We start from the raw sequence: 15153 nt of genomic DNA, 5'->3' as shown, positions 1-15153 counted from the left end.
ATTTATTTTATTTATTTATTTTTTTATAAATTAATTTTTATTGGTGTTCAATTTACCAACATACAGAATAACACCCAGTGCTCATCCCGTCAAGTGTCCCCCTCCGTGCCCGTCACCCATTCACCCCCACCCCCCGCCCTCCTCCCCTTCCATCACCCCTAGTTCATTTCCCAGAGTTAGAAGTCTTTATGTTCTGTGTCCCTTTCTGATATCTCCCACACATTTCTTCTCCCTTCCCTTATATTCCCCTTCACTATTATTCATATTCCCCAAATGAGTGAGAACATACACTGTTTGTCCTTCTCCGATTGACTTACTTCACTCAGCATAATACCCTCCAGTTCCATCCACGTTGAAGCAAATGGTGGGTATTTGTCGTTTCTAATGGCTGAGTAATATTCCATTGTATACATAAACCACATCTTCTTTATCCATTCATCTTTCGATGGGCACCGAGGCTCCTTCCACAGTTTGGCTATTGCGGACATGGCTGCTAGAAACATCGGGGTGCAGGTGTCCCGGCGTTTCATTGCATCTGAATCTTCGGGGTAAATCCCTAACAGTGCAATTGCTGGGTCGAGAGAAGACTCAAATTAGTAAAATCATGAATGAGAAAGGAGAGATCACTACCAACACCAAGGAAATACAAACGATTTTAAAAACATATTATGAACAGCTCTATGCCAATAAATTAGGCAATCTAGAAGAAATGGACGCATTCCTGGAAAGCCACAAACTACCAAAACTGGAGCAGGAAGAAATAGAAAACCTGAACAGGCCAATAACCAGGGAGGAAATTGAAGAAGTCATCAAAAACCTCCCAAGACACAAGAGTCCAGGGCCAGATGGCTTCCCAGGGGAATTCTATCAAACGTTTAAAGAAGAAATCATACCTATTCTACTAAAGCTGTTTGGAAAGATAGAAAGAGATGGAGTACTTCCAAATTCATTCTATGAGGCCAGCATCACCTTAATTCCAAAACCAGACAAAGACCCCACCAAAAAGGAGAATTACAGACCAATATCCCTGATGAACATGGATGCTTCATTTTAAATGGACGATAACCCCAGGATAGTCTATAGAGGGCAAGAGAACAGACAGGAAGATGGGTTCGGAGATTTCAGCATGAGTCTAGGTGGGGGATTATGGGGTTTGCAAACAATTATAAGTGATGATCTTGAGAAGTGATTGGATTCAGAATATATTTTGAAAGTATTGCTGTTAGAATTTGCTAATTGGTTGTGGACTTTGGCCTGGCCATCTGGCTTAATGATGATACTATTTTCTTACATGAGAAAAACATTTGAGAGGCTATTACCTATTTAAGAGATGGCCACATTGAATATTTGTGCCTGGAGTTCCAGCCATTGAATATATGGCTGGAAGGGTAAGATTGGGTGTTTAATTGGCAGGTGGATTTAAATTCATGAGATTGGATAAGATCCCTAAGGGATTAGTATTAAGGGCCAAGAGAGGTTGCCCGAGGACTGAATCCTTGGGTTCTCTCAACATTTAGAGGTTGAGAAGCTGAAGAGGAACCAGTAAAGGGGACCAAGAAGGAACAGCCATTGAGAGTAGAAGGACACTCAAGTAAGTGAAGTGTCTCAAAGCTTGAAGAAAAGAGTGTCAAAAACTAAGAAGGAACGCTGCTGAGAGATTGAAGACCTTCCCCATGGACATAAATGTTGGACGTAGACGCATGAGATTGTGTTGCTCTTGACGATATCAGTGTCACTAGTTGGGTGGAGGCACTGCTGGATTGGAATTAATTCAGATCAGGTGAGATTGAATGATGAGGAAATAGAGACAGATACATAGTTCTTGAGAGATTTTTGTTATGTGGGGAGTGTGAGGGAGGAGAGCTATATAGGATGTGAGGTCAGAAATACTTAGCTTATTTTTTTAATGGGAATTATTATAATATGTTTGAAAACTGATGGGACTTATTAGAGATAAAGGAACTGACAGAGGATCTCTAAGTAGGTAAGTGGGGATGAGACCTAGTGTATCAAGTGGTGAATTGGCCACTTTATCCAGTGCTAAGAAGGTGCATGTTCTAGTTTGGTACAGACACTTGTAGGTGAGTACACATAGGTACTGAAAGGAGCTCTGTTGTCTTTTGCTTGCTCCTATTTTCTGAGAAAAAGTAAGAATCAAGAGCATCAGATCAGTATGAGGAAGTATAAAATGGTTTTCTAGCAATCAGAGTATAAATTGGCCAGGGAAGTGTGTGGTAAGATTATTGAGCAGAGCTTGAAAGCCTTTGAGATTAGAGTCCTATCTTTAAAGCAAAGCCAGCCAGGACAGTTGTTTATTTTCTCCAGATTGGGTCAGTTTCCCTGGTGGAGGGAGAGAATCCAAAGATAATTGTATTTAACCAGGGTTATAGCTTTGCCAACTGAACAACATGGAACAGAGAGAAAGACAGAGATGGACTGGGGACAAATGCAAAGGGGTGATTCCTGTGAAGCTCAGTGGGTCAGGCTGGATGACTGGGATGGTGGAGCCATGAGGCGGGGGATTGACCATGAAGAGGTGGTCCAGTCAACAGGTTCAGGGGCCACAGATATCAAATAGTTGACATTGGGGCACTGGAGGGAATGAACTGAAAATACCTCCGAAAATAAGAGTTGGCAGTTTTCCTCAAGCTTAATCTCAAAAAGAGACTTAAAAGAATTACTTACTTTGCTGCATGGCTGGGGACAAAAGGTATTTTTCAAATATGACTTCAACTCATTTTGTGCCAGGATGTTCACCCTGATATTCTTGGGCAAGTCATTAAAACTAGGCAACTATTTCTGTGCCTTCACCCATAAAAGGAGATGAGCGAGAAAGCAGAACTGAATACTTCGTGATTGTTCGATTCCACGGGATTTCACTGCTTTGTTGCAGTTTCACTGACAGGCTAGAATTGCAGAGATGTCATTTCAGTTGGGCTACCAAGCCTCACATAAGGAGATAAAATTGGAATATATGGTCTTGGTTGGCACAACAAAAGAAGCTCAGTGTGTCACAAATGAGAGGTCATTGGACAGATGTCATCTATTTGGTTGTTAAATAATAAGCACGCAAAGAGATCTCCCTCCTATCAATTTGTCCTGTGTATTTATCTTGTGAAGCATCAGTGAATAAAAAACTTGCTTTGAAAATATAATAATGTCCACATCAACGATATGGCAATTGCAAAGTGTATTATATATGCAAATATACTTAATATCACAGGTAAATCTTGTCATTTCTTTTTACAGTATCTTGGGCATTATAGGCTATAATATTGCAATAGTCAGAATTATTTTATATTTACCAAAAATCTACTGTAAGCTTTCTCACATACATTGTGTTCTAAGGGGAAGTTTTACCAGTGCTTAACATATGTTGTCTAGAAGGAGAGCCTTCTGAATTGAAACTGAAATAGGATAATTGCCACTTTTATTAAATATCCAGCTGGCACACTTCGAAAATGTTATCTCAGCATCTAGCACTGGTTTTATTTTGGTTTCCAACTTCCTATTTATTTTATTCTACTTTTTTTTTTTTGGAGGGGGATTTGAGTCACAAATTTTATTTTTTCCCTGCATTACTGGTTCTTATACAGTAGTTTACAGGTTAAAGTTTGTGGATCTGTTGGGGGCTTCATACCAGAACTGTTGGCACTATTTTTTGAAGTAATTTTAGATTGTTGCTTACAGTAATATTTGTTTGGGGTGAATCGATGGTGCACCTCCTAAGTCTTAATGAGTGTTGGTTGATTTGGTAGAGTTAGGGTGAGGTTCACTCATTGTTTAATTTACTCATCCTAACTTCCCAATAACATTTTTCCCTGTTAAAGTGATCTTTCTGTAGCCATATTCTTCTTGTCCCTAAGACAACAAGCCATCAAAAGCCACTGGGATCATCAGGATGTTCATTTTCAAACCTTTGATAGAGCCTCTCCACTAACTGAGGGTCGTCAAATGACTATTTGAGAAAGTGCACAGTGGAAGGCATTTGTGTCTCATATGGCTTTTGAAAGTGGCCTCATCATTAAATCATGCCTGTTAATGGATATGGTAACTAGTTACTTTATGGACTGAGGTCCACATCTACTATAAATGATTGCTAGTATGTTGTCTTTCTGCACAGGTGAAGTTTAAAAGTCCTCCATAAAATGGATAAGGCTTCCAAAAGGAACAAATGTAGCAATGCCTGATGTGACCACTTTATTGCTGCCTTTGGAAGTATTTTTAATCTCTGAAGGTGTATGGCTTGACAGTGGGAGGGGACAGGTCACTGGAAATTTTACCTTTGCTGCCTTTCCAGGTTTCATGCTTTGAGAATCAAAGATCAATAACAGTTGGGCAAAATCCTGTATGGGGCCAAAGATTTTTCTAAAGGTTTTTAGGTCTATATATAGACCCACATATCATTACTTCAAGCTCTGCAATTGGCAGTTTGAATTTCACTGAGATTGTGTTTTCACAATATAAGAACACTTTCATAGGAACCACATTTTATATAGATTTATTTAGCCTCATCAAGAGTTTTTTTTTTCTGGGTTTAAATTAATTTGGCATCTATCTCAGAGAGTGGCATATCCAAGGAGATAACCCTGCCTCTAAAGTACTCAGTGGCTATCCACTGAGAGCTGAAATTAGGTCAGTATTATTTTGTTTTCAGGTAACAAAACTCCATGTGAATATTGACGTAGGATTTTACTTAAGTACTTCACTTCCAGGAAAAACAAGTTTTGAGAATGAATAATTATTATATTACTGAATAATTGTATCTTTCTTTCCTCTCCCAGTTTTCTTAGACTTTAGAGACAAATGGTTTTTAGAGACAAAATCTCCAATTAGCTTAAGAATGAAAGAAATGCACTGTGGATCTACAGTGGCTTACCCAAAACCTTCAGGACAGATGTATTTTGGAATTCAAGATTTTTTGGATTTTAGCAGGCCCTAATGTGACACTTGTTAATCATACCCACGGGGGACTTACTCCGTGAAATGCGGATATTCAAACTAAGTAGAATAAAGACTAACCTCCATCAGTTCAGGGTAAGGTTTTGCCTCCTTTTGAGTCTTGGCAATCAAACTTAAATAAAGCCAGGTAGCCAACCAACCAAACAAAACTTTGTTTTCAAGCTTTTGAAATTGGGACTTGCGGTTAGATTGTGGGCCTATGCTTGCTTTTCTCTGGATTATCTACCTTATTTATTATTCATTTATTTGTAAAGAAAATGAAGCCTGTGTTTACTATATGCTCTAATATTTTGCTACTCAAAGTGTGGTCCAGAGCCAACAGCTTCTGCATTACCTGGGAGCTTGCTGGAAATGCAGAATCACAGGTACTTTCCTAGAACTGCTAAATTAGAATCTGCATTTTAATAAACCCTCAGTTGACTTATGTGGACATAAAAGATCAAGAAGCACTGATCTAGTATTGAATTGAATTTAGGGTTCAAGTTTGGCAGGACAAAGGCTCACGTGGGAATGTTTAGTTTTTCAAACTCTTGGAGAATCAAGTTTTCTGTCTCCCATCTCTGTCCCATGGCATCCCCTTTCTCTGCAAGCCCCATCCTATGACCCTAGCATGACTGGCTTTTATACTCAGTATTTCCTCAGTCTTTTATTATTATTTCTTAATCAGTCTGACAGCATTTGACTTTTAACTGGATCATCTAGTTCGTATATTTACATCTGTCATAATTCTTGATGCATTGGGATTTATTTCTCTCATTTTGTACTTTATTGTTTGTTTTCTCTTGTATTTTTCTGGATTGACATTTCTTTTCTCATCTCATTTCCTTTCTATGCTAGTTTGTTACATATTACATTTCTGTATCATAACAGTACCCTAGGAATTTGACCATATACACTCATAAAAGTCTAAATTTAGCCAATCTCTTTCCTCCTCCCAAATAATACCGTAGAGTATTTAGCTCCTATTACTCTTGTGCTGCATGCTGTTGTTATTGTGTAGTCTTTTTAAAACATTATTAATCACATAAGAGTTTGTTATTGTTTTAAGGAGGCTGTTTATTTACATTTATTCACATATTTGCCACATTCTTTGCCTACTTATTTTGGTATTTTAGATCTTCTAACTATGATAATTTTTTTCCACCTAAATTTTGTAGACTTTCTTCCAATAGAGGTGACATGCTCTCTATTTTTGTTTGTAAATGTCTTTATTTTTGCCCTTATTCTAATCTGTTGTTAAATGTATCTATTTGGTCTCTTATTTCAATTTCAATATTTTTATTTCTAGAACCAATTTAGTTTTTTTAATTCTTAATATTTGTTCAGTTTTTTATAATAGTATTTTTTCTGACCATATTTTCAAATCTTACTGCTTAAACATATGAAAGAGTATTTTGTTCTGAATTTCATAATTCCAATATCTGAAGTCATTATGAGTCTGAATCTGTTGTCTGTTATTCATTATGTCTTGTTTCCTGGCTTTGTACACGTGTGTGTGTGTGTGGTGTGAATTAATTAACCAGTTAGTTGATTCATTTTTAACTGTGACCTACTCATTTTTCTAAAAACTTGGCGAGGATTTTTCCAGATATAGGTTACAGATGAATTCTTCCAGAAAATATTTAAGGTTGCTCAGGTATATGCCTGAGGTATTACCAACTATGACCCTTAACATTAAATGTTCTGCTTCAGGGTTTTGGGGGACCCTGCTTGTATGAATTTGTGCTACAAACTTGCATGAGTTTTGGTTGGTTGCAATGAATACCTAGGATTGATTTCCTCCCCCTCTTCCATCCAAGATTAGGGACAGGCAAGTTTCTTTGCACTCATCCAGGAACACAGTGTAATGGGAAGTTTGTGGTGGTTATACTGGGGCGGGTGTCCTCTCCATGTAGTCACACAGCTTGGTAAAGAGAGCATAGTCTGGACTTGGGCAGCTTCCCTGTTTGCTGTGGTCCTTCCTGCTGGGCCTTAAACCAGAGCTCATGTACTTGAGTTAGACAAGTGATCTCAAGGCAAAAGCCAGCTTCAGGGCTTAGCTTACTTCATAGGATTCATGCTCAGTCAGATCTCTATATGCTTATATGTGCATATAGATACATATGTCAGACTGCATGTGCATATAGGTACATATGGAGCCATCTGTGCACATACAGGTATGTATATGTAAGGAGCAGGAGCTGTAAGAAGCGTTTTATTTTTTATTTTATTTTATTTTATTTTATTATTTTTTTTGTAAGAAGCGTTTTAAAGAGAGAATGGTGTCAGGGTGATGGACAGTATAACTGGTTCCTTCTAGTGCTATTGTAACCCATCAGCCTTTACTCACACATCTCCTTTAACCCTCAGTCCTCTTTTTTGGGGGAAGTAAATGTAGGTCTGGGAAGCTTCATGTGTTTTAAATGAGGAGGCAGAAAGTTTCCTGTTCATGAGAAAGCAGTGGTTTATAGTCCTTTTAGGTAGTAACTAGTTCTCTACTCAATTGGCGACTTAACCTGTGTCTTACAAATGAAGTTACTGGATGTTAATTTTCATGTCAAAGAGATGCAAAGGCATCTTAGACATAAAGTTAGCCTTGTAACCATGAAAACAACATTGCATCGTGCCCTGGAGCTCAAATATGGCTGCACATCAGATCTACCTGGGAAACTTTAAAAATACTGCAGCCAGAAAGTTACCCCCAGAAACTGGTATCTCTGGTCTGCATAAAGACTGGGGCATCAGGAGTTTTAAAAGCTCCTCAAGCATTTCTACTGTGCAGATGAAGTTGAGGATTACTTGGTAGTAGCTAATTTATGCAGGTGCCACATTCACACTACCTAGGTTGGTATCCTAGCTCTGCTGCTCAGTAGATGTGTGACTTTAGACAAATTTAATAATGTGGCTCGATTTCGTCATCTGTTAAATGGGGATGATGATAGTAGGACCTGTGTCTCAAAGTGTTGTTGTGAAGATAAGACTAATACATAAATGCAAAATGCATAGACTAGGACTGGCACAAAGTAAACATTTATTGTTGCTATTTTATATATATTATTGATGAAAATTATTACTATGATGGGATACTTTTCTATCTCAAAAGCATTTTGGGGATTAAGAATTTAAATCTTGTTTTGAATAGTACCAACCTAACTGGTGTTAAATTCATTTTGCCTACTTTTTTGTTTCACCGTTTTATTTAAAAGTTAGTCCTAATCACCCTCTAAATTTAGGCAGTATCTGCTGGAATCATTTAAGATGTTTGTTTCTAAAAGACTGCAAAAATTAAATCAAGGTATTTGCAGAGAAAAGATTGACAGCTTGTCAGTAGCCTAGAGAAAATGCCCCCCTCCTAAACAGAGAAGAATGTACAATAGGGAGCTTTTCCTTATACTAGAAATTAGTGCCTTCATAATAATTTAACATATGCTATTATTGCTGAAGATATTCAGATTTTAGAGGAAAGCTTAACATAAATACATAATTTTTCTGAAGTTGTACCAATGTAGAGCCCATTTTTTCTGAAGATTTACATACTCTATGCTTTTTCTCATTTTCCAGTGTCACAGCAGTGGTTTCTATCTCACATACAAGGTGGTTTAAATGTATTGTATTCTTGGTTTTATACTTTGACTCTCCCTCAAGTGAATAGTAAGACAGATATCAGCAGATATTGCATTTGTAAGTCATATTATTTTCCCATGAAATTACTGGATAATTTATTACTGGATAGACTTTATTCCTATTTTTGATTCATTTTCAACTGGCAGTGCCCCTACTTTCAGGTCCTAGATTTAGCTTCTCTTCTTATTGATTTAGAAACAACTTTTATTTTTTTAAATCATGGCGATTTTTTTCAATCTTTTTTTTTTAAGATTTTATTTATTATTAATGAGAGACAGAGAGAGAGTGAGAGAGAGAGATAGAGAGAGGCAGAGACACAGGCAGAGGGAGAAGCAGGCTCCATGCAGGGAGCCTGACACGGAACTCGACCCCGGGACCCCAGGATCAGGCCCTGGGCTGAAGGCAGCACTGAACCACTGAGCCACCCGGGCTGCCCCAACTTTTATTTTTTTAAAGATTTATCTATTTATTTGAGGGAGAGCATGAGCATGTTGTAGGGAGGGGGCAGAGAGGTAGAGAGAATCTCAAGCTGACTCCCCACAGCAGGGAGCCCAATACCAGGCTCTATCTCATGCCCCTGAAATCATGACCTGAGTCAAAACCAAGAGTCAGATACTTACCCAAAGCACCACCCAGATACCCCTGGAAACAAACTTTTAAATGAACTACCTTTTATTTATTTTTTATTTTTTTATCTTTTTATTTATTTATGATAGTCACACAGAGAGAGAGAGAGGCAGAGACATAGGCAGAGGGAGAAGCAGGCTCCATGCACCGGGAGCCCGACGTGGGACTCGATCCTGGGTCTCCAGGATTGCGCCCTAGGCCAAAGGCAGGTGCCAAACCGCTGCGCCACCCAGGGATCCCCATGACCTAACTTTTAAAGAAATATTTTAGAAAAGGATCTTTTGTAATGTAAATCATGTTTTGTTCAGGATTTTCTGCAAATATCTGCCATATTCCTTTAAATCTTTACCTCTAGACTGGATGTGCTTTCATTTATTTTGGGGGTAAAGGCATGTGCAAGTATAATTTCTGCTTATTTCAGTCTGACCTCTCCAATTAGATATCATCATTAAGAAAATCAACTACTTTTCCCATCGAATTTAAAAGTAGACTAGGACTTGTGACATCATACTAGTCAGAGCATATATGAAATATTATTTAATTTCTTTGTTCTCATTTTGAAAAGTCATTTTCATTAATTCATAAATTCACATATGTATTCATTATTTGTGTACCCAACAAAGTAATGTGATGCTATCTTGCACTTAAAGATTTTATAGTCTAGGGCAGCCCGGGTGGCTCAGCCGTTTAGTGCTGCCTTCAGCCCAGGGAGTGATCCTGGAGACCCAGGATCGAGACCAGGGATTGAGTCCCACATGGGGCTCCCTGCATGGAGCCTGCTTCTCCCTCTGCCTGTGTCTCTGCCTCTATTTCTGTCTCTCTGTGTCTCTCATGAATAAATAAATAAAAACAAAAAAAAAGATTTTATAGTCTAGGAAAAAATATATGTATACACACTATGTCTGAAGATGTGAACAGACATTAAAGCTGAAGGTAGAATCCAAATGTCTTTTACATTTTGTTTTTCCCATGATCTAGCCTGTCTTTTCCTTCCCACCAAGTAGAATAGATTGCTTTTTATTATAAACATAATACATGTTCACTGTAAAAGAGATAATGAAAGGTGTCTAAAAGAAAGAGAATTACCTGTGATTCCCCACCTAGAAGTAATAACCATTGTTAATATTTTGTTATTTACTCTTACACATTTTTGCAGGCTGACCTTATTTCTTGCAGGCATTTTCTCTGTGCATTCATAAGCGGCTACAATTTTTGCCGTCCCTCACCAGTTTATGCAGGTCAGCAGACAGCAGCGCAAGTGGGCTGAAACCTAACCAATTGACTTTATTGGTCCAACCAAAGTCAATAGAAGGAATAAGTCAGGAATACCCAGGAATTTTTCCCAACACAGGGCTTGAGTTAATTTTGGTGCATTCTTCAAATTCTTTCTTCAAATTCTAAGACTTTCTCCTTTTTGATGGAAAACATGCTCCCAAACTCCTAGCTAGACCCTCTCTCCAGGAGGTCCTGGCCAGAGCCTGCGTGAGTTTACATCTGTCTTCACAGCATTAACATTTTGCTTCTTCCTTTTATAATGCCATTACTAGAAGGAGAATAGGCCAGTGCCAGAGCAAGCTGGGGGTGAGGGTTCCCTGTAGGACCCACCATGAGCACCATAGCCTTGCATGGCTATGTTCCCGTTCCGTTCTTCACTCCACAAGGTAAAAAGCATGATGAAATATTCTGTAGTCATACCTTTCTTCTGTTCCAGTTTTATTGTCCTCACTCAGGCCTTATTGCTGATCTTACTAGTTTTTTTTCCCCATTTATTAATCTAAGTTCTTTTCATTTCTCCTCTTTGGTATAGTTTTGTGTGTTTTTTAAAGATTTTATTTATTTATTCATGATAGACATAGAGAAAGAGAGAGGCAGAGACACAGGCAGAGGGAGAAGCAGGCTCCATGCATGGAGCCCGATGTGGGGCTCGATCCTGGGACTCCAGGACCAGGCCCTGGGCCGAAGGCAGGCGCTAAACCGCTGAGCCACCCGGGCGTCCCTCTTCAGTATAATTTTAGTGTGTGTGAATTTCCTCACAGACTCGTACTGACTGTTAAGCAACAATGGGTCAACTTATACTTGATGCTTTGGTCTGTTCACCTCTTTCTTCTCTCTTTTCAGGTATCTTTTTCTTTTCCTACGTCATTGTAACTACATAAAAATAGTTTTTAATAGTTACATAACATTCCGTTGTATGGTTATCCTATTACATATCAACTGTGTAGCATTGGAGTTATTTTCAATTTTTCAGTATACTCATTAACACTACTATTAACACTGAATATCCTTTTACTTGAGATTTGCTTCTAGGTACAGGGTTCCTGAATTAAAAGGTGTCTAATATAACAGAAATGTGTGTGTATGTGTGTGTGTGTTTGTATACATGTGTATATCCAAACTATCCTACAGAAGAATTGTACCAATTACATTCCTGCAAACAAGGCCTTATCATTTCCCAGAGACTTGCCAACACTGGTTATTCATAATCCTTTTTAGCTTTGTGATTAAGATTAATAAAAATATATTGATTTATAATTATTTACTGGTAAAATTGAGGATCTTTCTGTATTGTTCTTAGGCTTTTGTATGTGAGTTTCCTCTTCATATTTTTGCTTGCTTTTCTGTTTAATCGTTCTTCTTATAGGAAAAACCTTAATCTTTGCCTATTTTGCGTAGTGCTAATGTTCTCCCCAGTTTCCTATTAGTTGTTTAACCTTAGTTTAATGTTTTTCTTCTTTCAAAATGTTAAATTGTATGTAATCTTATCTTTCAGTCTTCTTCTTTATTGCTTCTGGCTTTGATGGCATGCAGAGAAAGCAGTTCCCACCCCAACGTTGTAAAACTACTGGGATGTGATGTTGAAATGACGTGTTTAATATTTACTAAGTTCTCCTGCATAATTTGATCTACCTTGAAGCCCTCTAATTCTTGCTTTATCTGTTCATCTGTTCATCTGTTCCTCTGTCCCTAACTATTGTGTCTATAGCAGGATACATACTTATATCTACATAGAAAGGATATATACATAAAGCAAACACACCTGTTACTCTCCCTTTAAATTTTTTTCCTCTCTATTCTTGAAAGCTTATTTTCTTAAATGAGCATTCAACGTTTTGTAATGTTCCAAGAAAGATTCCATTGGTGCTTGTGTTTAGGTTATATCAAATTTTTAGCTAACTCATGAGAGAATTGCATCTTTGTAGTATTGTCTTCCAGCACGTCTAAGCTGGCATGTAGGCATTGTCTGCCTTTATCTCCTTAAGCTTTTTCAAATTTTCAGTAATTAGATCAAAATTCTCAAATACCTCTGCACTGAGATTCCTCTCCCCCAGCACCCACTGATGGCCCCCCAGTGCTCAGACTGATGCTACACTTAGACTTCTCTTCATTACTCTTTTGGATCCATATCTCCAATTTCATCTGCTCACCATGGTTGTAGCTTATGCCTTTGATTTTATTTCTTCCATCTTCTACATCTTATTTAAAATTTTGTTTTCTCCATTCCCCTTTTATACTTTTACTGGATTTATCAAAATTTGTAAACCTCCTTTACCCCTCGTCATTTGTTAATTGAATATATCTGTTTTGCCAATGCTTCTCTTCCTGTTTTTAACATCCATATATCAAACTGTATTTCTCCACCAATATACCAAAATTAAAGAGCCTCTTAGAGGCCCTCCCTCAACTCAAGTGTTTATTACTATGATCTAAACCCACACATTCTCCCACAATTGAAGTAGAGCATTTAGAAAGCTTCTGTGTCCTTATTTTTCCTTCTTATTTCTTCTTTAAAAATTCCGAGGCTAGTTGAATTCATTTAGAATTTTAGTTTTAAGATGCTGTTAACTTTTGGGATGCCTGGCTGGCTCAGTTGGTGGAGTGTATGACTTTTGAACTTGGGTTTGTGAGTTTGAGCCCCACATTGGGCATGGAGCTTACTTAAAAAAAAAAAAGATACTGTTTTTAATTTTTTTTACAGCATGCTTCTGCTGTTTAAAGAATCAAAGCTTTTAAAACACGTCACTAGTCACATTTATATACTCTATTTGACTTCCCTACACTATCATGTATTTAACCTGTTTTTGCTGTCATTCTTATATTCTAACTCTTGAGATCTTTGTTTCTGTGTAAGTTTTATTTTATTGGGGTGCTTTCTTAGAGTCCACTGTTGTTATACTTTTTTAAGTTTGTTTCTAAAAGTATCTTTTTTCCCTCAGTTGTGTGGTCTTGGATTGCCCTTCTCTTCCTCCACATGTGTGTAGACAAGGCTTCATTGTTATTTGCCTTTCAGTGTTGTGATTAAGAAGTCTGATGTTAGATGAATTATTTTTCCTTTTTTAAAGTTACTTGGTATTTTCAGGAAGATTTCAGAATTTTCCCCTTTATCTTTGAAGAAATTTCTCCAGAATATGTCCAGATGTGCTTTTTATTAAGCCTTCCTAGGATTTCTAAGCTTTTTTTTTTTTTTATTCTGAAACTACAGGTCTGTTTTCGACTCAGTAAAACTTTTCAATCTGAAAGTTGAAGTTTTAAAATCAAGGATGCTTTAGAGGTGCCTGGATGGCTCAGTTGGTTATGAATCTGCCTGCAACTAAGGTCATGATCCTGGGGTCGTGGGATTTAGCCCCACGTTGGACTCCCCACTCAGCATGGAGTTTGCTTCTCCCTCTGCCCCTCTTCCACCTCTGATGTACTCTCTCTTTCTCTCAAATAAACAAATAAAATCTAAAACAACAAAAACCCAAATAGCTTTAAAAATAGAAAATCAAGGAAGCTTTCTTTTACTTTAAAACAAAATTACTACTACACTTGCTTTTTTCCTTATGTTTGTTTACATGTTTTCCCCAAAACAATAACAGCAACAAATGGCTCCCCTAACCCCCTAGACAAATCAACCTACAACAGTACAGAAAGTAATGTGGTAAGTTTTCATTTAGCCAAGGCAAGAGTTAACTGTTAACTTTTTGTTATATTTGTTTCAAATATTTTTAAAAGTATAGCTTATATTGAAATACTATCCAGAATACTAGAGTTTGAGCCATTTAATCATTTCTTCATTGTACTTAGACTGTTAATTGTGAATGAGAGGAAATGGGTAGAAGGAGTGCCAGAAATGGCAGAAAGAAGTCTTGGGGATGAGGGAAGCATATTTTACAGCTTCAATAAAGTGAATCCTAGATCTCAATATTGTTTTGTCAATACTTCGAGTACACAACACAATGGGGGCATTGCGTCAAAATTTTGGGGCTGTTATAGAGAACCCCAAATCCACTTGGCATAAAGGGAAATGAAACAGTTCCTTTCCGATAACAAGGCCTCCTCAGATTTTTTTGTTGTTGTTGTTTTTAGTTCTTGTATAGTTAACATACAGTCTTTGTGTGTGTATGTGTGTGTGTGTATACCGACTGACCACCCAGGTGCCCCTATGGTGTTAGTTTCGGGTATATACTATGGTGATTTGACAACTTTCTACATTATTTAGTGCTCAGCATGATTAAGTGTATTCAAGGCCCACTCAGCTTTACCCCAGACCAGGCCCTCATGTGCTCACATTGTGGGTACAATGATTCCAGGTGTACTCACACCTGGATCCTTAGCTCCAGATGTAACAGTGTCCTCAAGAATGAGAAATGCCATCTTTTGTGTTATTTCAGAGTGAGGAAATCTGCTTGGGGATTGAGGTCTGAAGGACAGAGGGGAGGTCTTCACACAAACGAGCAGAGATGTTCATTAGTACCTGTACCTCCAAGCATCAGGGTTGAGAATTGGTGAAAATTCTCATTGCCAAAAGTAGCCATGGTAATGTGATTAAATTCCACATTGCATGAGCCTTTACGTTTTTTCCCCTCCCCAAAACAGTGGTCTCGGAATTAGTAATATATCAGGATTTTCTGGATTAAGCAGTGAAGGGTTTCCTGCAAGTCCTAGATTGACCACTTTGAGAAGTTGTTTTCAGTTTGGGTC

At 37.8% G+C, this 15153-nt stretch overlaps 1 protein-coding gene across 7 annotated transcripts in view; it reads left to right on the top strand.

Moving 5' to 3' along the window:
- The window catches only part of RGS6 (regulator of G protein signaling 6), a 564384-nt gene that overhangs the window by 139039 nt on the left and 410192 nt on the right, over positions 1-15153 (top strand). The window lies entirely within an intron of this gene.

Source organism: Nyctereutes procyonoides, unplaced genomic scaffold (assembly GCF_905146905.1).
Source record: "Nyctereutes procyonoides isolate TBG_1078 unplaced genomic scaffold, NYPRO_anot_genome, whole genome shotgun sequence".
Classification (NCBI taxonomy): domain Eukaryota; kingdom Metazoa; phylum Chordata; class Mammalia; order Carnivora; family Canidae; genus Nyctereutes; species Nyctereutes procyonoides.
The sequence above is the reverse complement of the archived record's forward strand: the minus strand, read 5'-3'. Positions and strand labels throughout refer to the sequence as shown.